The sequence below is a fragment of the Lissotriton helveticus genome, chromosome 5_1 (genome assembly GCF_964261635.1).
Source record: "Lissotriton helveticus chromosome 5_1, aLisHel1.1, whole genome shotgun sequence".
Taxonomy (NCBI): Eukaryota; Metazoa; Chordata; class Amphibia; order Caudata; family Salamandridae; genus Lissotriton; species Lissotriton helveticus.
In genome coordinates, this window is record NC_136065.1 from 576,211,852 (window position 1) to 576,234,411 (window position 22,560).

Sequence of the window (22,560 nt, forward strand, 5' to 3'; positions counted from 1 at the left end):
TTTATAAATATTGTCCCCTTTCACGCAGGTATCTGCCTGAAAGGGGCGTGCAATGGGTGTTGCTGAGGACGTTCCACCACAACACCCCTTGTTTTTTGATGCTGCCCCACATTTACAAGGATCTGTAAATCTGAAGCAGCGCTAAAAACGAATGCCACTGTAAGCTGTTGTTAAATTGGCGCAACAAGGAGAAATCCTTTTATTTCTCTCCGTTTTTGCTGTTTCCATGTGTGCTGCATTATGCAGCACACTTAGAAAGAGCAAATCACCTTTATAGATTGTTTATGGGTAGGAAGGAGTCCCTTCCTGCACATAAACACTCATCCCTGCAATCAGGCACCCAAGCATGATGGCGTAATAGTGTCTATATTGGCGCTAGGCAGCGTTTTTGTGTGCCAGCGCAAGTGAAAACACAGGGGTGCGCCATATTGCATATCTGCATTTTTTAAATGGCACAGCGGGGAGCTGCTAAATTGTGTGCAGCGTCGCTCTGCGCTATTTCCTTGTAAATAATCCTATGGGTTTCCACCCATCTGGATAGGGATTCTTTTGGAGAATACCCTTGGTTATCTTGATTCAAAGGTTTTTTGTTTTTAAGAAACAAACACTCAAAGCAAAACTTTATCCCTTGAACTCAAAAAACACAATGACCCTTACTAGCGTGGAGTTTTCTCATGTACGGGTTATTATTTGACTTACTTGACAGAGACAACCATGCCTTGCATGGCTGTCCTGGGCATGGATATCTAGTGATGGTCGCCCCAGGGCACATAGGAGAGAGCGACCACCACTATGACCTGATTTCAATGCAGTTGACTGCTCCATTAGATCAGATGTTTCCAACAGCGGAGCCAGCTGAGACGTACTCATTGGAAAATCAGTAGTTTACCCATCAATTGATGGGGCAGAGAAAGGAGACTTTAGCAGATCTAAAACACCACTTATTGACCGCCATACTTCTGCACCAGCAAGCTTCAAATGGCCCCCCTTTGTACTTTCACTGCTCTACCCTGCAATTTTTCACATACTAGTAGACATATTATTGCTTTACAAATGGACTTTGCTTCCCAGGAATAAAGAAAAACAATATAGAATATAAAGATGCAAGTGCAGACGTCAAATAAAGGTAGCCAGCAACAGCAGCTGCTACACATGGATTGCACTGTGGTACCACATGCACTAATCTTAATACAGCTGATCTCAGGGGTCATGAAGAAAGGGGAAGGAACAGAAAGCAATCAGGACTATGACAGCAGTGCTTACTGTTGGTAGTTTCAATTATTTGCCCTTCCATCTAACTATCAGGAGCAAACAGGAAATGTTTCATGGGTAAAGAGTGTGATAAGGGATCAATCCTAAGATTTCCTGGAGGGGCCTGGGGGATCTGAGGGTATGATATATCACTGCCACTATTCCTTGAATTCTGGATAATTGTGGTCCTTGATGCTGGGCAATTAGATGGTATTGCAAAAGCATGTTTGCTCCATCACAAGTTCAATGAATAAAAAACTATCCCTGTCTGCAAGTTTTTTTTATATCAATACACAAATATGGTCATCAAAGGCATCATTTTAGAGATCATTTTGCAGTACTAGGAGGAAAGTGAAGCAGATGTAAGAGATTATTTTGGTCAGTCAACTGCATCTTGAGTCCATGCGAGAGCTGGGTGTAGGACCAGGCCAGAGGGTTGGCACTGCCCTCATCCTGTCCATATATCATGCTACGTATGATTGAATATTTTTCATCTCATTGGTTATGACCCCTCTCTGTGCACAGCAATGGAAAATAATGGCACATTGCACTCTGCACATCTGCATATATGGTCTATGCCATGGTGTTTTTTCATGTGTACTTGTTTTAACAAATGGTATTTATTTAAACCCAGTGTAGAAAAGCTTACATTTAGGCAGTATTATAAAAGCACTCTGAAGAGACGTTGTGACTATTAGGAGAGTTGTCTTAATATCTATGTGAAGCAATTATTGCATGCATCTCTGATGCATTAAACATTGTGTTTCCACTGTCAGTTGTTCTGTACTGTGGCAATAAACTCAAATTTGACCTTTTCACTGCAGTAATAAATGTGCCACTATGTGCTTATTAGTACAGTTGTTCTCAATAACGTTATTGGGCCACATTTATTTTCACTGTCAGCTGTAAATTAAAGAGGAACTTATTTCTCGGTTTGGCCAAGAGGCACCTGTATGTTTTTCCCCACAAATGTTTAATATATATATACATAGAAACATACACATAGGGGTATATATACATACATATAGGGGCTTACGGTCACCCCTCTTCATCCACTGATGTGTCCAAATGTCCCTCACATTCTTCAGGTGGAGAAGTGTGGCTCAGTGGTTAGAGGCGGCAGACCCGGAAGCTGAGATCGGCAATGGACCAGGGTTCGATTCCCCGCCGTGGCAGGTCTCGGGCTCAAAAATTCCACGGACTCGACAATTCTCGCTCCGGTGCCTACTCAACTCACGGGGTCACACTCTGCGACTCTGGGCAATAGCTTGCTTAATCTCCTCTACGGCCCCTCGTGGCGGGATGCCTGGCTTTCACCTTGTGGATACCCTGCCGGGGTATCTCACAGGGGAATACCAGGACGGGTTTCCTAAGCAAGCGCCTTGATACCTTCGGGTGATACGTGCGCTATATAAGTCGCAATACATTTACATTTCTGTCCACTGGAGCGTACAGCACGAGGCAAAGAATCGACCCTCTTAATTGGCTGCCTTGCACTTATGTCTGATTACATGAGCACAGCTATCTGGCAAGGAGTGCACTTTCAGTGCCAGGGCATGTGCCTATGCTCTAAGGCCACTCCTTTATATTTATTTTTTTCTTACATATTGCATGTGTTTGCAGAAAATATAAAAAAAGAACGCTTACTAACTCCAGACCGATTAGCCTTGCCAATACCTGTTTTAGAGATATGCTCATAAGCAAAGCTACAATGTCCATGCTAAAGAGTGTACAATCGCTTCTACAGATCAAATCAAAGTGAATTAACTCCTCATAATAACACAGGTAAATGGAACCGACAGGCTGCTACTGAGGCTGTGAAGTCCGGAGTAATTAAGCATGTGGCAGCATAATGTGACTCAATGAAAGTAGTTCAAACCTAGGGGAAATGTATACACTGAGCTAAAGCATACGTTGGCTTCCATTATGAAAATTAGGATTTGCATTTGTGGCCTCGCAGAAGGATCCTTTTTGTGTTCTCTGGTTTAACAATAATTCTATGGAAGCTGTGGTCTGCTAAGGTGTCTTCCCTATTTAGTCCTGGTCCCTTGATATACCTCCAAAATAATTATTGTCCAGAGATTTTCATTTTTGATTTGTGTTTTTGTATCATTAATGAAGTCAAGTCAAGGAAGGCTTTATTAGGCTGCTATTTAATAGTCATAAAAGCATAAAACAATGTACAAAATTACATTTCATGAAGTAATTTAGCTTGGGAAGACATTGCTCATCCAGGCTACATTTTTTAGACGACATTTTTAAAAATGGCAGACGTGTTGCAGTGATGATGTAATATGACAGGAACCCTGAGACATATATAATACATTTTGTTGTGAATAACTCCTCAGAGTAACCCTTCCACCATTTTCCAAAATGGCGACAATAATAGAGGAAGAAGAGACATATATAGACATGAAACAAATAATAATGTTGTTTAATCCTTTTATGTATACACCAAACAATGTTTATGATCTGAATATTAAAAACAAATAATGTTTACCGCTCCTCTTTTAGACACATTTTAATACTTCACTGTTTTGGCAATCACTTGTGGTACATTTGCAGAATATTGAACATTTGAGAAGAGCATATTGGCAGGGACATCTGTTTGTAGCACAGGATTTGCAAGTACATGTACATATAAGTTCTGTGGGTAGAGGCTTTACAAATTTAGAGTAGGCTTTAGCACCCCATTAATATCTTCCCAACCAAATTCACATGGATCTTTCTCTACATATGTATGACCCAAAATACTTACCCATCTTCTGATCAAGTAGAACACTCTTTTAATGTGACCACGCACAAAATATGACATCAGTGGAAGATCACTTAGCAGGAATGATCTCTTGAACTCACTTTACAGAAGACCGTCAAATGTGTGACAGTCAGAACTTGTTTTCCACACAAGCACAAGGTATTTTCTAAGTCTTTAAAGTCACATCCTTCTTCTGGCTCAGCAAATCCTTTTAGAAACTTCAAAGGTTCAGCAGTTATAGATCTAATCTCTGTTCCATTTGTGCTCGTAGTGTTATCACCCGTAAGAATATGTGCCTTGATAAGAACACTGGGCATCTCTGGGTCAAGTTTCTTGCATGGAATTTGAAGTGGAACTAAGGGTATTTTTTCACCTATTTCATAACTTATCCATAACTCCTTGATTTATGAACATTACGAAATATCTAACCAGCACAATAATAACCTTGAGTTTATGGACATTTACAAACTCAGATCCGATATATTCCCACTTTGGATATAGTCAGAGTCAAATTCAGTTGCAAGGTGAGCATAGCATTTAAGCTGATCTACCTGACTCTTAGAGGATGGTACACTGTGTACAGTTACACAGAGTAGAAATGGTAGCTTGGGAACACGTTACACGATTTTCACAAAAGTTCCCCTGGAAACTATGCAACAATAAATCAGAAAGTACATAGCGCTCATCTGTGGGTCGGGACGAGGGGTTGGCAAACTAGCAACATATTTCTAGTACATGTTGGAGAATAGGACATTGTGGCGCATACGGTTTCTACGAAAGAGGAAAAAAGAAATTCAGTACTTTTCTTCCGTTTTTACCCCCCTCATTTGCAAGTCATAGGTCTTCAAACATTTACTGTTTCATGAGTTAGACTACTTGCTCACCTTTTGCCATAGGACAGAAGTAGGCTGTAAATGTTTCAAGCCGTCAATATGTACTCTATTAAACTGGGTGGAAATGTGAATGGAACATTGCCACATAATATTTTCTTTGAAGCAGATAAGTTGGGGGAATGTTCGGCATACCTTTCGTAATTCCGTGAAGCCTATTCATGTGGATTACCCAAAAACTAATCAAGAAGAGGAATTCTGCACTAAGCGCTAAATGCAACAGAATATGAATAGCGAGTGTACTTGTTAAATGTTCACTTGGGATGGAATTCACCTCCCAGTATTTAGCACCGGTTTCTTAGCGCAAAAAGTACCCGTGCATACAAAATTGGATGTGAGGGTACATTTTGCGCTATGAAAATAGTGCTCAATGCATCAGTACATACACATCAGCATGAACAGCTGCTCTTGTTTGCTAAATGTGCTATTGTGGTAGGATCTTTTTCCCACAAATTTCTCCTAATGGCGATGGCTGGCATATTTTCCTTAATATCGGAAATTTCATTTTAAAGAGTAATGCTGAATTACTAAATTTAGTTTGATTACTCCAACGTACTTAAAGTTCCTTCCAGGCTTAGTTATGATGAGCTGGCATGCCTTTAAGGGCTACAAATCATAGTCCTTGAGCAAGTGTACTACTCAAGTATGAGATACTGCACTTAAATGGGCATGTACTGTTTCATTAGTCGTGGCACAGAGTAGCAACATGTCTCCAGGCAGTTCATTAATCTGTTATGCTTGTATGTAGGATAGGGAAAAGCACATCCACAGAAGGGTTTCTGTTTCTTGGTGCTTATCCAGTTCAAAGGGAAAGGAAAGTGGATAATACACGTTACTGGAGTGCTTAGGAATGGCACAAGTACCTGTGTGTGTTGGTTTTAGGACTCTGGGCACTTTACCACTGCTAATCAGTGCTAAAGTGCATATGCTCTCTGTATAAAATGTGTTATGGATTGGTAATTCCATGATTGGCTTATTTGATTTATGTGTCAGTCCCTAGTAAAGTGCACTGCGCATGCCAGGGCCTATAAATCAAATGCTGTTGGTGGGCTGCAGCACTGGATTGTGCCACCCATGCAAAAAGCCCATAGAGTGTAACTCTGGCCTGCCATTGCAGAGCCTGTGTGCAGCCTGGGGCTGCCATGTTGAATTAGCAAGTGCACACACTTGCCAGTCCCTAAACCTTCCCTTGCCTACATGTGAGTAGCCCCTAAGGTAGGCCCAAGGTACCCCAATGGGCAGGGTGCATGGTAGATGAACGGTAGGGCATGCCCTGGTGTGTGTGGCATGTCCTGATAGTGAATTACAGGCTACTTCGTTTTTCACTATTGCAAGGTTACCTGTTCCCCATAGAACAGAATGGGCAGTTTGATTATCACATCCTATAATCCTAACAGACTCAGGGAACATAGTACAAATTCGAGTTTAGTATTTCTGAACTCAGAATGATGAAATACATCTTTTAGTGAAGTTGGTTTTAACATTCTGTGTTTGAAAATACAACTTTTAGGAAGTAGGTATTTTCTGACCTAACCATCCAGCCTGCCTCTGCTAGCTTGTGTATTGTCTGTCTGGATTGTGAGTGACAGGGGCTAGGAGAAACTCCAGGAGACAGGGTGAGTCAGCACAGGGCTGAATAGACCTATCTGCACATAGATGGGTGGGAGGAGTCGCACCTGGGTCTGAATAAGGCTGTGCCTGCCTTCACAATGCTGGCTCCACCTCCTTTGGTGCACCTGAATACCCTGGGCTACACTGACAAAGGAAGAAGGTGCACACTGGCAGAATGCACCCAGAACTGGTTTAAACTAGGTACAGGCCCCTCTGCCTTCAGAGAACAAAGGATTTGCTGGTATTAGGGCCCAGACCCCAGAGCTTTAGCTTACTTCTGAACTAAGGAACCTGCCAGGAAGAAGAACCGGGAAAGATGGAGGAGGAGTACTGCCCCTATGCTGCGTGTTGAGGGGTTGGCCTGCAGTGGTTGCTTCTGTCTTGGGTAGGAAAGGACTGGACTGGGCTTTCATCATCCTACTGTTAGAGTTTTCTCCAAGGGCTTGAAGTATAGCTTGCCTCCTGTTGGAAGTCTCAGGGATAGAAAAGATTTTAGAGAAATCGCTGGAATCAAGGAACCTGCCAAGAACAAGAGCTGGAAGAGCTGCCAGGAGGAGTACTGCCTCTTTGCTGTGTTGTTGCTTTGTTGGATTGGCCTGCAGCTACTGCTTCTGCCTTGGGCAGTGTAAGGACTGGACTGAACTTTCTCTACTTGTGCTGAGTATCTCCAAGGGTCTGAAACCGAGCTGGTCTCCTGTTAAGAAGTCTCAGGGACTGCAAAGACTTCACCAACCTCTGGGTACCAATCCTGGAACCGCTGTTTCAGTTGCCACAGAGAAGAGGGAACCACGACCGACTCGGTCATCCGACGATGTCGCTTGCCTTGTGTCCTGAAGGCACCGCAGGCTGCACCGTCTCGCCCTGCACCGCACGCCTTGGTCTCACCAACACCGTCGGCACGAACGTCAACGAGCCGCTGCCTGCACCGCATCGAGAGGACACTGCGCCCTGCACTGCTTCCACTTTGCACCGTAACCATGACGGATGCCATGACCGGCTCTGTTACCTGCACCGCAACCTGCCAGCACTGCATCGAGCACCATCCCGCCCTGCACCACAAACCTTGGTCTCACCGACGCCGTCTGGATGATCGCCACCGAGCCGCTTCTTGCACCGCATCGAAAGGACACCTCATCGTGCACCCCTTCCACTTTGCATCGCAACCGCGATGGATGTCAGACCCACTCGCACTGCAGTGTGAGCCGCACTAAGAAAGGTATTGTTAACGAGTCTGTTCATTCTGTTGTTGGCCCGTACCGACGCGGTTAGCTGGAACTGCAAGACTGTTGTTTTCAGCATCGGGGTAGGCTCGGACCGAGCTACCGACTCATACGAACTGAGTTTTCAATGTATTTTTGCAATAATCAATTTTGCAACTGCAATTTTGGCGATAATCGATGGGACCTATGAAGGGTAGCCTAAGAGACATTCTGAGTTGTAATGGCCCCCACACTGAACCTGCCTGTCAGGGCAATTCCATGGAGAATTGATCAACTCTGGTTCTATTTATGAAAGGCCCCAAGGAGTGGAATCCGAACTCTCGTATTTAAATACAATAGAAGGAGCGGCGCTCCCTGGGCATGAGTGCCACAGTGGGAAGTGGTGGGAGGCCAGCCCCACATGAGGCAGTGCCCCACTGATGTTGACAGGGCACCAGAGTGCACCAAGGGTCACAAGTGGCGAGACCGTTTCTGGTGGAGAGATCCTGGGCCCACCAACACCTACTAAGGGACAGATAGCCTTTATGCCACCCAAAAAATTTACAAACAGAGTGTCTAGCTACTTCACCCCAATAAAGAAGAGGAACCTTTGGGAGTCCAAGGAGATGTAAAGGATGATGGCCCTCATTAAAGAAGACCTGCTCTCCTCATTGAAAGACTTTAAAACAGAATTCTGGGCGGAGCTTAAATAGATATAGCATTCTCCATAGACAAATTGAGGGTGGATTTATACACATGTCTGAATTTGCTCCAACAAGATGTGGACTCCAGGGAGACCAGAATCCTAGACCTGGAAAGCAAGTCTCTTGAACTGGAAGAATGCACAAAAGAACTGAGCGATACTACACAGGAACTGCGGGCCGAGTTGCAGATGGCTTTTTTTAAAAATGAGGACATGGAAAATAGAGCCCGACGAGACATCAGGATCCGGTACCTGGAGGAGCAGAGGGTCCAGATGTGGAAGCATTCACTGTGGGCTTTTTCGCAGAAATCCTCGGTGATGAACAACTGAAGATGAAGAGAGAGAGGGTTTATCGGGTGGGAAGACAGATGGTGGGGGACCTAAATTGTACCTGAGATGCCCTAGCAAAACTAGGTAAAGGAATCCCTCCTGCAGGCGGTCCGGAAAAAAGATACAATATAGTTCCAGGGCTTTACCAGCTCCCCATACCAGGATATTGCTCAAGCTACCTTGGCTAGACGCCAACAATTTAGGCCAGTGATAGAGAAGTTGTGACAAGAGCTTATCAGATATCACTGGACATAACCCATTGGCCTAGCTTTTGAATTCTGCAAAAGCCACGACACGCCAAAGACCTGATGGAAGTGATGGAGCTCCTGGAACTCCCACCACTGGACACACAATGCTCAGAAGACACCACAGAGTCGTTGAATGGAATTTGCGCAGGATCAGAGAAGGGAAGACAGCGGCTCACCCAGCTGCATTCGAGGAACCTAAAAAAAATGTCTTTGACTCACACTTCCAGAAGCTCAAACTGTGACTTTGGACAGAATAAGATTCTTTACTAGATGATATACTCTGAACAGGGGCTGAATGTGATGGTCCCCCATGAAGCGAGTCCAAGTGTGTCTGGTCAGGCGAGCCAGAGAGATCTGGTCTGATCCACTCCTGTGTTTATTTTCTAATGTAGTTTGTTGTAATCCAGCACTGACATATTAGGAAAGCTGTGGTGGCGGGCGCTAACCAACTTGCCCACACCAATGGGGGGTTTTGAGCAGCGCTCTCGCTTACCTGTGGTCACGCCAGCACTCTGCCTCAGTCCCTGGGTCCCTGGGTTGCCTACGCTGTGAGTCTCGCCGCCATCAACACCCAGGAGCGGCTAGAGACTACAGCTCCCAGTGGGCTTAGCGCGGACTTCCTGCCACCGCTGTTCCCGCGCCCGGAGGCGCTACAAAGCGGAGCCTCGCCCTCGGTGGAGCGGGGGTTTTGAGCAGCGCTCTCGCTTACCTGTGGTCACGCCAGCACTCTGCCTCAGTCCCTGGGTCCCTGGGTTGCCTACGCTGTGAGTCTCGCCGCCATCAACACCCAGGAGCGGCTAGAGACTACAGCTCCCAGTGGGCTTAGCGCGGACTTTCTGCCACCGCTGTTCCCGCGCCCGGAGGCGCTACAAAGCGGAGCCTCGCCCTCGGTGGAGCGGGGGTTTTGAGCAGCGCTCTCGCTTACCTGTGGTCACGCCAGCACTCTGCCTCAGTCCCTGGGTCCCTGGGTTGCCTACGCTGTGAGTCTCGCCGCCATCAACACCCAGGAGCGGCTAGAGACTACAGCTCCCAGTGGGCTTAGCGCGGACTTCCTGCCACCGCTGTTCCCGCGCCCGGAGGCGCTACAAAGCGGAGCCTCGCCCTCGGTGGAGCGGGGGTTTTGAGCAGCGCTCTCGCTTACCTGTGGTCACGCCAGCACTCTGCCTCAGTCCCTGGGTCCCTGGGTTGCCTACGCTGTGAGTCTCGCCGCCATCAACACCCAGGAGCGGCTAGAGACTACAGCTCCCAGTGGGCTTAGCGCGGACTTCCTGCCACCGCTGTTCCCGCGCCCGGAGGCGCTACAAAGCGGAGCCTCGCCCTCCGCGTCGCGGACGCGCGCGGACGTCGCCGGGCGGAGCCCGGGCAGAGGGCGGGCCGTCTGTGGCCGTCCGTGGTCGACTGTGGTCGGGCGGGCCACCCCCCTAAGATTGCTTGAAAGTACGTATCAACATGGCTGATTTTACTGATACCACTACTCAAATTGACATATTATCCCAGGGGGCTGATACCTCCGTCTCTCTACTTACATCCTTTGAAACTTTGATTGATACTGCTTTTAATGAAATAGTAGAGACTGAGAGGAGGTTCTCCATGGGCTCTTTTGCCACTAACAATATACCGAGCGCTACTAACTGTGTAAACGGGAATACACACATCATCCCTGAGGTTACTGTAGTTAAGTCTTTACAACCGTCTGTTAATGTGCCCATTGTTGTGGAAGACGAAAATACTGTTATCTACATAGCTGCAGACCCGGCACTTTTAACAACTGCTGCTGCTAGCCTACAATCGGTACCGTTATTATTACCGTCTGTATCGACACAAGTAGAAACTGTTCCCCAGTGCGATGTTATTACACTAGATATTACCGACTCTGGTAACAATAAATTGGGAGGGGAAAAAAGAAAAAGAGGCACTAACAAACAAAGTGCTAATAAAAGGAAACCACCTTTACTGAATAAAAGTCAGCCCACCCCCCAAAACCTGTGGAACAAACAAAAATCCATGGGGGCGGTATCTGTTCCTATGGAAAATAAAGACTCAGTTGATACAGATAGTATTTCCCCTTCACCCAATATTGAGCCAAGTGGCAATGTTAATACTATATGGACCCAAACAACATTAATGGGAGATAATTTCAATCTCTCTAAACAAAATGGGAACCTTATAGACACTATAGTGGACACTATTTTTAATCGTTTGGAAAAATTAATGATCAACCAGTTTAATAATGTTTTTAAAAGATTGGACAGATTAGACAATCTGGTCAAAAATGATGTAGCCAAAAGGAAGGGATCTATTATCTTGGACCAAATTAGAGCTGATCGTTTATTAAAAGACCTTGATTCCCTAAGTAGCACTTTGTCACTAAAAATACAGGACACTTGTATTGTATTAGATGAGGGTAAGAATAACCCTGGAACAACATTATCATCTTCTAATGTACTACCTACTATCCAACCCCGATCTGTTAATACTGGGGCTAAGTGTGCAAAAATTAGCGAAGCTACTAAAACTATCCCAACCCCCGCACCTAGGAAAACCACCCCCTTGGGAACTAATAACAATAAAAACACCATCAGTAAGGGTAACGCCTCTACCCAACCTATGACAGCAGTAACCTTAGCTGTGGATAACAACAAAGGTACTGATCAAGCTGGGTCTAATAAGCCTCGCAAACATGAAGGGCGCGTTTTACCCTTACACCTGCCACCGGATGCTTGTCCGTTTGTCCTGGTTTTGGCAGGAGTACCGGTGCTGAGGGAGGATCAGGGGGAAACATGGGTACAACTACGAAATAAGTGCATAGATTGGCTGACCAAACATAAAGGGGTTGGATATGATATATCAAGAGAAATCATATCGGTCCGTAGGGTGCCATGGATCGGACCATTACCTAAAGATAAGGACGGAGATTGCATAGTTCTTAATTTTAAAAACCCAGGCATCGTAAGGCATTTGCTTAACATAAATGGTAACTGTTCGGCCATTTCTACGGTTGCTACTATGCTACCTTTAGGTTATTTCTACAGACAACCCCCTAAGCATTTTCAACCACCTTTTTTGCAATTTCGTCCACCACCTAGGTATTTTCAGCCACCTGCTATGCAATTTCAGCCAGTAGCCTACCCTTTTAACACATATAATAGATTTGCACCTTTGTCAGATTTGGATATGTTAGATTGACCCTCTCCAACAAAGAAAGTTGACCCAGCCGGTCCATCACCAATTCTGACGACTGTAATTCAAGAAGCTTCGCGTTCCTCGGCAGGGACTTCAGGAAGAGGCCAAACTATGAATAATAATGATGGGGACTTTGTCCTCTCTCTTGTAAGTTGGAATATAGCGGGTCTTAACTCCAAACTGAAAATTAAAGAATGGTTGGAGTGGGTCAACAATAACTGTGACATCTTGTTGCTTCAAGAGACCTGGTGTTTAGCTAATCCCACAGTTGAGGGCTTTTGTTGTTACAACTTAAAGGCCTCCACTTCATCTATGGGACGCCCCAGTGGAGGGCTATCAATCTGGTCTAAGATAAAATCCGGGGTACAAACCAAACAGATCCCTACATTAGGCAAATGTTTTATGGCTGTGAAATACATTAATAGGATGATTTTATGTATAATTAATTTTTATAATAATGATTTTGTTAGCCATCCCAATGAAAATTTTTTGTCTTTATTTAATTTTATTGATGACATCGTGGAGGGGAGGAAGTATGGGTCTTTTGACGGCATCTGTATTGGGGGTGATTTTAATGCTCATATGTTTCGCACTAGTGCTCCATGTCGTAACGGTGAAGAGCTTAAGAATTTATTAGCATCCCGTAACCTAGTTAATTCCATGGAATTTGCTGGAACTAATGCTGAAAATATATCTGCACCCACCTATATAGGTCAAGGCTGTGCTTCTACGATAGATTACATATTTCTTTGTTCTTCCCTGTGTGATGTTATCCAAAAAGCTGAGGTCATTTGTTCGGCATATAGTGACCATTACCCACTTAGAATATATTTAGACAATCCTCAATCCATAAAGGCTGCTTTGAGAACTGAGAATGGGCCACAGAATCTGGTACTGTCTACCGATAGGCTAAAACTAATATGGAAAGGGGTGGATAATAAAGCTATCTTGGCTAAGGTAATTAAAAAGCATCCTCTGATAATAGAGACATGCTTGTCGCTTGATAGTACTGGCGAAGCATTAATTGTTGCTTTCAGTAATTTATGTGGGGCTATTAAAAGGGAATCTTCTAAACCATCTAGGCCCAATATAGATCATAGCCCCCGTTGGTTTGACTCTGCATGTTCAAAGGCCAACAGGGAATTGAGGGCAGTTTTACAACAAAATCCTAGGGATTTTAACCTAGTGAGAGAATTAAGATCTAAATATAAACTCGCCCTGCGGATAAGATCCGAGGCCTTAGTGGTTAACCATTGGGAGTCACTCACACGGACAGCCTCGCTAAAAGACACTGCGGGGTTTTGGAGAGAAGTCAAATCACTCAGGTCCTTTGGTTCAAACATCCAACCTATTAATTGCAATATAAACGGTGAGGTCTGGGTGGAGCATTTCTCCACAATCTATACTGTAGCAGCCTCTTCTCCAGATTCCGCATCCTTATTAAATAACGCTAAACAACTGAAGTTTTTAATATCCGAGGTGGAAGATGCAATCTTGGAGAGCGCCAGTAATAAAGCCCCTGGCCCCGACGGTCTATCTATTGACCAGATTAAATCAGAAGTTAATTTTTGGGCCCCTTTGTTATGCAATTTATTCAACAATTTGACCGACAGCTCAATCCCCGAATCATGGTCAAACAGTGTCATCGTACCGATATTTAAGAAAGGCGACAGGTCTGATCCGGCCTGCTACCGTCCGATTTCACTGATTGACAATACACTAAAAGTCCTTGGTAGGGTACTATTTAAGAGGATAAGGGATTGGGCCGAGGATAATAACGTGCTTCATTGCAGCCAACTGGGGTTCAGAAGCCATGTGGGCACGGTAGAGCAGTGTCTCAACTTAAATTTAATCATGGCTAAATATATTATTGTTAAAAAATCCCCACTTTATTTAGGTTTTATGGATTTGAGTTCAGCTTTTGATTTTGTCAACCGTTCTAGGTTATGGTCACAATTGCTCGACTATGGTTTGGATGATGCATTAGTATATTTTCTTTCATATCTACATAGGGACCTCAAGGCAAGAGTACGCATTAATAATGATGGTGAACTATCTGATGACATTTTTATCAGAAGAGGCGTCCGACAGGGCTGTGTACTCGCCCCTTTGCTTTTCATTTTATATATTAATGGTTTGAGCCCTGCCCTGTGTAAGAATTCCAAGGACGTTCCAATTATTAATGGCTCCCCCATTACTACCTTACTCTATGCGGACGACGCAGTATTAATGGGGCGAACCCCTAATGCTTTGCGTTCTTTAATTACTGGGTTTGTTGTTTTTATGTCAGATTTAGGTTTAAATACCAATTTTAAAAAATCCTTTATCATGAACTGTGGACCAAAAAGATATAACATTCTTTCCATTAAAAGTGGTGATAATGAATTAAAATGTACCAGCACTTTCCCCTATTTAGGGTTATTGTTCTCCAATACTGGTTCATGGCAGCATCACACTGCCCATGCTAGAAATAAGATTGGTAAATCTATTAACTCAATCTTGTCTCTTTGTCAACCAAGAACGGCTGATGTGATTACGCCCCTACTAAACATCTACCGTACCCAATGTCAGCCATCTGGGACATATGGTGCAGAAGTGTGGGGCTACTGCAACAGTCTGCCATTGCAGTTGGAGGAAAATAGATTCTGTAGGAGGGTGCTGGGTGGCACTTCATGCGCGCCAACTTTCATTTGTCACCAAGAACTTATGTTGCCATATATAGCTGATTTCATTAGGTCAAGGCCTACGCTTTTTTGGATAAAACTATGGACAAATCCAGCGGCTTCCTTGACCCACAGTATAATCACAGATTGTCTATTACATGAACGATCCTATCTCATACCTTGGTTAAATGCAGTTAATACCAGTCTGCGGAGCGTGGGACTTGGCTCTTTGTTTAGCTTTCCACATACAATTGTCCCTGCTCACAAAAATATTGCTAAAAGGGCACTGTTTAAAGTATATAGAGAGGAACGTATGAGAACTGTGCTAATGAAACCTGCAATTGTTAAATATCTTCCACTAACTGAGACAGGAAATGTTATTTTAAATAAACCTTACAAACCCTGTAGTTATTTGTTGAAACCTATAGGAAGATGGAACCGGAGCCTTCTATTTAGGTTCCGAGATGGTAGTATTGTAAATTTATTGAGTTTTCCACTTGGCTATAATAAGAATTTAGAAGAACTTGACTGCTCTTGTTCTGCCGGAGGGAAACAAAGTTTATTGCATTACTTTATCTTCTGTGGCCACTATAAACTGTATATTCATCACTATTTAATGCCGATATTTAGAAAATATAACTTGAGAGATTTTAAATTGGCATTTAAATTTTTGCAAATGTTACCAACTGATGACATTATATACACTATAAGCTGCTTCATAAAAGCCTGTGTGAAATCAAGGGCAAGTATGGAACATGCATAATTGGTCTATGTACGTATAATGCACTTCAAACTGAAAATATAACCAGGATAAATGATTAACTATATGTATGGAATTAATGACTATTGGCATTGGCTAAATAGAAATTCAGGATGCATTTTTAAACTGTATAACGTTCTATATTTTCTGAGTCATGCACTTTATGCAATATGTTGTTTATACCTTTGGGTGTTTTTAATATCTTTAATGTATTTTTTAAAAAATGTTTTATTTTGTATGTACTTTTATGGATTTGTTATAATCCGAATAAAGATCATTTCATTCATTCATTCAATGTGTTTCCCACTGATCTGGAATGTTCGATGGGGACCTGTTGTCTCAGGGTTTTTTTTTTCTTTTTCTGTGTTCTTCATCGGTAACATATGTTGGATGGAGGGATGGTACTTGTAGATGCTAATGGAGAAGCTTTTAGGGGAGATTGCAACTGTGGGATTTTGCCAAGTGAGCCCTGTGGTGGCGAAAAGGGGGACCGGGTGGGTGATTGTAGTAGTAATACTTTATTCAATATATTACATATCATAAAAGTACAAACATTTATATACATAAAACCAGTGTACAAAGTATTACGTCCATCATCATTTAAAACAAGCATTGGCATAGCCAACAGGTCTCGCCTTTGGGACCTTATAAGTATTTAGTTATGCAGCACAATATCCTTACTGCAACAACATTAACTGTTGCATGGCTAAACACTTATAAGGTCCCAAAGGCGAGATCTATTGGCTATGCCAATGCTTGTTTTGTTTTGCTAATATGTGTATTGCTCTCTCTGAGATGTTGAACCTCTCGGAAAATCGGCCTTTCATAAGTAAGAGAAAGCTGGCGATATCAACATTAAAACACATTACCGTGACTTCCCTCAAGTTAAGATTGTAATTTTTGTTCAGTAATAAATTGTGTCCACTTGTTTTAACAAGACATGCATTTATTCATTTAACACAGTGTGCTGATGTAGCTCTTCCAAGAATTAAACACCAAGCTTTAATCTTTATGTAGAGAAAACTATACACCTCTAGTAGCTGAATTGTAGAATTTGAAACCATTAAACCTGGGTTAAATCTCGGTTTTCCTGCTTGGCCAAATTGCGTGACACACTAGGCCATAACTTTATTTGGCTGTGAGTCATTCCCCAGAGCATCTTGAAAACATTAGTTCACAATGCACGCTGTACAAAAGCCTCTCTTGTTAGCTTTACTAGATTATAATGTTGCTCCATATATGATAACACCCTACGAACTATGGAGGGGTCACTTGGTGATACCTTCCACTTGGTTTACTAACGGTGTCATTGCCAGTGAGCAGGGATGTCTGAATGTACCGGTGTTAATATTTAAAACTATCACCTCTAATACATACTACTTAATGCAGCGATATAATCCAATATGCCAAGACAAAAAGATTCCCCAGCATAAAAAAAGATGCTTTTTTTATTTAAAAGAGATTGTATCATGTTATTGCAAATTGCGCACTGTGTGTTGCGCTATTTGCATGTCAAATATGTGATGGCTCGGCTCTGACTTGGCTCCCGCCTCCCCCTCTAAATTTGCTGGCTTGCCCACTTCTGTAGCCCAACACGACTACCATTTCAGTCAAAATATTTTGCAAACATTACGTGAAACACTGGGTGGATCGGTGATCAGACCAAATGGGTCATATATTTAAAAAGGCCTGTGAAATGTGCTGCGATGCGAAAATGAACAATTGACACAAAAATGTGCAACGTTAATTAAACCATTATCACCAGTAATTTACCAAATAGCGCATCTATTTGTGGAGTTTCCTGGCCGGCGCTGATGACTTCACGGTCCACAGGCACACTTGTAAACACTAGAGGCATGTGCAAGAGTGTTGTGGAGCTTTCTTAAAACAGCCCTGCCAAGTTTTCAGGTCCATGCATGACTATCTACCCCTTGATAGATGTGTTCCTTCTTTGTTTTCTGAGGTTTGGTGTCTTGTTTAGCCGATTATAAAACTAGAACTACAAGTCCCGGAATTTAAAAAAACAATCTCGAATAGAGCAGCTAATCGTGCACAGCTCCTGGAAGCCGGTAGCTATGTGAAAATAAGCAGACACGGAAAGTCGTCGCTGCAAAAACACGAATAGCAAAGACAAGTTTGAAAAATACACTCAGACATAATGGCCATATACTCTTGGGCCAATTACATTCCGTTTTAGAAAGGAGACTCACTATTACATCCTATATCTGTCCGGTCTTGGCATGCCTCTGGGCTTATTTACTTCCACGAGTGGCTCATTTGTGAATGAGCGCCACAGGAAACAATCCCGTATAGTTAGCCGGTGTTCGCCATCACCTAGCTGGCCTCTGTTGTAGCCTCACAGCTTTCCTGTTGACAAAAAGCCACAATCCGAAAGCAGCCCGGGCTGAGCGTGAGAGGGCGGGAGCTGCCCGGGCATGCGCGCTCCAAGCCCCGGCACCAAAGAGGAGTGCGGCATCTGAAGTCCCGGGTCCCAGGAGGGGGCCCGGGTGAAGACCAGCGCTGCGGAGGGAGATCGAGGATCGAGACTGACCCCCTGGCTGACGAGAGACAGAGACACGGAACACGCTAAAAGAGCCCGGTGAGTTTGGGGGGGGTGCGTGCGTCTGTCTGTGTGTGTGTGTTGTGTGTGCCTGCGTGTGTGCCTGCCTGTGCCTGCATGTGTGCCTGCGTGTGTGCCTGCCTGTGCCTGCGTGTGTGCCTGTGTGTGCCTGCGTGTGTGCCTGCCTGTGCCTGCGTGTGTGCCTGCCTGTGCCTGCGTGTGCATGTGTTGTGAACAGCCGGCTGGGATCGGAGCGCGTGACCTGATCCGATTCCGGCCGGCTGCGTGCGCGTGACAGTCTGTTGTCTCTGCCTAGTCCTTGACAGGGAAAATGACTGAAATGATTGCAATAGATCGCTTTGCGACAGCAGGGGCTTTCGCCCCTGCAATCGCAGGCGCGACCTAAAAAGGCTAAAATCTATATACATTAAAAATGGTGGTTACAGACAAGGTGCAATCAATCTAAAATTCATCTATGTAGGTACGGGGATCTGATTACTAATGTTACTTATCAGCCTGGTCCGAGTGAACCAGGCACTAGCCAAAAACTTTGCAATCCCGCAAACAATAAATAGCGATGTAGTGTCCGATAGGAAAATGCGCAAAGCGATCCTGAAATCTCTGACTCCCATCTCCCTACACACAGGTTTTGACCATCGTGCTCTAGGGAGTTTATAAGCTTTACAAGCAAACAAGAAATGGAGCAGAGTTTCCCTCTTACATGGACACCCTGGGCAAGTAAGATCGTGGTCCCCCACTCCTTTCCACCCCTCTGTGAACTTTTTGAGGGGGAGTATACCGTACCTCATCTTCAGGAAGAGGGATCTATCTCTCAGGATTTGGATATAATCCAAAAAGGGCTCCAACTTCCTCATTGGCTTGTGTTCAAGGAATTGATTAGTTAGTTGGCCCCACTTTGTGCTTTTTGATTCCTCAGACTCAACCCACTCCCAATACATTTTCTTAACAATTTGTTTGTGAGGTGGCGTCTGGGAGTTCCAAAATTCTACCATTCCTAATTTCACAACTAGCTGTCTCAAGGAGTTTAGCCATTTTATCTTGTTTGCCACATTCAATTTAATTAGCTCGTCCAACACCCTGGCAAGGTTTGCTAAATCTGGGGTCCTTCTCAGGTGCACCCAAAATAGCAGTGGGCGAAGGCGTACTATATCTGCGATTGAGCGTTTACCCATATCATTATACAGGGGTTTCAGAGGGGTTGAGAGGGGGAGTGATACTAAGTCTCTCACAAACTTATTCTCAGCTATAACCAGATCTCTCATGTTTTCATCTCCCCACAATTCAGAGCCATAAACCGCCGAGGCCAGCGCCTTCCCCTCATAGACCACGAAGGCCGATGCTATTGGCCTACTAGTGGTCGCTCGCTGGTCTCTCAGGATAACTCCTGAGACCCTTTTCAGGTTTAAGAGCATCTTTGCTAAGTGGGAGTCCCATTTCATATTGTAACATAACCTGACCCCCAGATAGTCGAACTCTTCCACCACCTCTAACACGGACCCATCTAAAGTAAGATGAACCTTCCTGGCTTTTTTTTTGGTAGATAAGACCATCAGCTTAGTTTTTGTTGTGCTCACTGTTTGCCCTCGCTCTTCGCAAAACAAACTAAAGCGATCAAGCAGCTTCTGCAAACCAGATGGGGTTTTAGATATCAGGAGGGTGTCGTCTGCATAGAGTAGGGTTGGTGTTTTTTCCCCGGCCAGGACTGGGGCATCGGCAGTGTCCTCCCTCAAATAGTCTACCACCCCATTTATAAAGAGGGAGAACAATGTCGGGGCCATAACACACCCCTGGTGAACCCCTCTGCTAACTGGCACCCTCTCTGTTAATTGGCCTTGGCTCCCCCACCGGACTCTGGCGTAGTTTTCCTCGTGGAGCCTAGCAACCAACTGCAGTAAGTAACTCGGTAGCCCCATATCCAGCAAGACTGTCCACAACTTCTCGCGGGGGATTACGTCAAATGGGGTTTTGAGGTCAATGAAGGCTAAGTATAAACTACCCCTCTCGATGGACACAGTCTTCCAGTACACCGCACAGAACCTGAAGACCTGGTCCATCGTGCCAACATTCCGCCTGAATCCCGCCTGATATTGTGTCAAGATGTTGTTATCGTCTAACCAGGTCCCTATTCTAGTTACAATGACCCTGCCAACTACCTTCTGAATTGTATCGATCAGACTAATAGGTCTGTAGTTGGCAGGGTCCTCCCTGTCTCCTTTCTTATAAATGGTTACAACCTCCGCCCCCTTCCAAGATTCAGGGACGGGGTGTCCAAGTAGAATTAAGTTCATTATAAGGACTATAAAATCGGACCATAGCTTTGGGTCGTGCAGAAGAAAATCGCCTGGCAGCCCATCTGGCCGTGCAGCCTTACCCGGAGTTATGCTTGCGATTGCGTCCTGCACTTTCCGAGCTGTAAAGATTTCCGGCTGATTGGGAGTCTCCACATTCAGTACATTGTCTATCCTTGTTGTCGATACCAGATCCACTTCTCCACAGTATAATTTTAAGAAGTGTGAGTACCACTGTAATTCCGTAATATGATTGGAAATTGGCTCCGTCCCTTTTCTTTCTAATTTCTTAACCAGGTTCTAAAATAAGGTTGAGTCTTTTGCATTGGCTGCAAGCTTAGGTTGCTGCCAATGGTCCTCCTCCCAATCCCTCTTTGATACTTTAATAATTCGGGAGTAATCTTTTCTGGCTAGTCTTACTGCTGCGATATCATTATTTTTCATGGCTGCTGTTATTGCTTTTCTTTTAACCCTGCATTCAGCAGTATACCAAGGGCTACCATTCAGGGGTTTTTGTTTGGCTTTGATCGATCCCCTACTGACCCTTGCAATAAATATCATGCCAATTTTGTCAATTAATGCCTTATAAGAGTCTGGTAAATTAAAATCTGCGTCTTTAGGTTTCAATAGCCTACATAATGTAAGGCCGGCCGTTTCTGCATGAACAAGCTCTTTAACATTGGCTAGTTTTCCCTCATCGCGTCTTACCCTGCCCCATTTCAGCTTCCGATTACAATTTGTAGGGACTACTTCCTTCGTGATCATCATGGGGACAGCCCTTCTTTCAATCTCAGACCCCCAGTTTATCTTCATACCGAGTGGATTGTGGTCACTATCCTGGGATTGTATGACCTCCATGTCCACTAAGTTGTTCCATGATTGGGTATCTAATTATTATTATTAATCGGGTTTTGTAAAGCGCAAACAACCCGGAGGCCTCGTAGCGCTAAGTACCGTCATACTGAAAAGGAAAGAGATTAAATGAACAGATGCGTTTTCAGAGCCTTCCGGAATTTTAGAAGGCTAGGTTCACTGCGAATGGAGGTGGGCAGGGAGTTCCATTCCTTCGCGGCATTCCAGGAGAAGGAGCGTCCGCCCCATCTTGTCCGTCTGACTTTACTAACCGTAGCCAGAAAAGCAGTGCTGGATCTTAGGGATCTGTGAGGAAGATAGGGTTTTGCCAGGGAACAGATCATAGTAGGGGCATTCTTCCACATAGCTTTGTGCATAAAGCAAAGAGATTTAAATAGCACTCTAGCCTTGACAGGGAGCCAGTGCAGTTTCCTCAGGGCGGTGGTGGCTGACTCTCGTTTGTTGAGGCCCAGCAGGAGGCGAGCTGCAGCATTCTGGATCACCTGTAATTTTTTGATTGTGAGTGCGGGGGCACCCAGATATAGCGAGTTCCCGTAATCCAGACGGGACAGGATAATGGCTTGAACCATTATTCTGCGGGCTTCAAAAGGAAGAAGAGGCAGCACTTTTCTCAACATGCGCATTAGCCCAAAGCATGTGGCAGAAAGAATGGTAGCCTGCTGCATAAAGCTAAGGTTGGAGTCCAGCCAAATGCCTAAGCTCTTTATGTGGCATTTCGGTTGGGGTGTGGGCCCCATGCAAGGTGGCCAATCTGACAGAGGGCTGGGAATGGTTGGGTTACCCAGCACCATGAGCTCAGTTTTCTCGCCATTTAATTTCAAGTGTGAGGTGGCCATCCATTGAGCTACCGCTACCAAACAGTTACTTAGGTTGGACGGGGAAGGGTCTGCTTGATTCATGGATACAACTAACTGTGTATCATCGGCGTAGGTTATTATATCTATGCCGAAAGAGAGCACTATGTCGGCTAGTGGCTGCATGTAAATATTAAAAAGGGTAGGGCTCAATGGAGAGCCCTGAGGTACGCCTTGATCCAGGGGCCAAACTTTGGAATGAGTAGAACCCTCAACTACCCTGAAAGATCGATTCTCCAGGAATGACTGGAGCCACTGCATGGCCTTCCCAGAAATTCCGATCTGATTGAGGCGGTGAAGAAGAATATTGGTGTTAACAGTATCGAAGGCGGCACTGAGGTCAAGCAACATAATTGCTGCAGTGCCGCCTT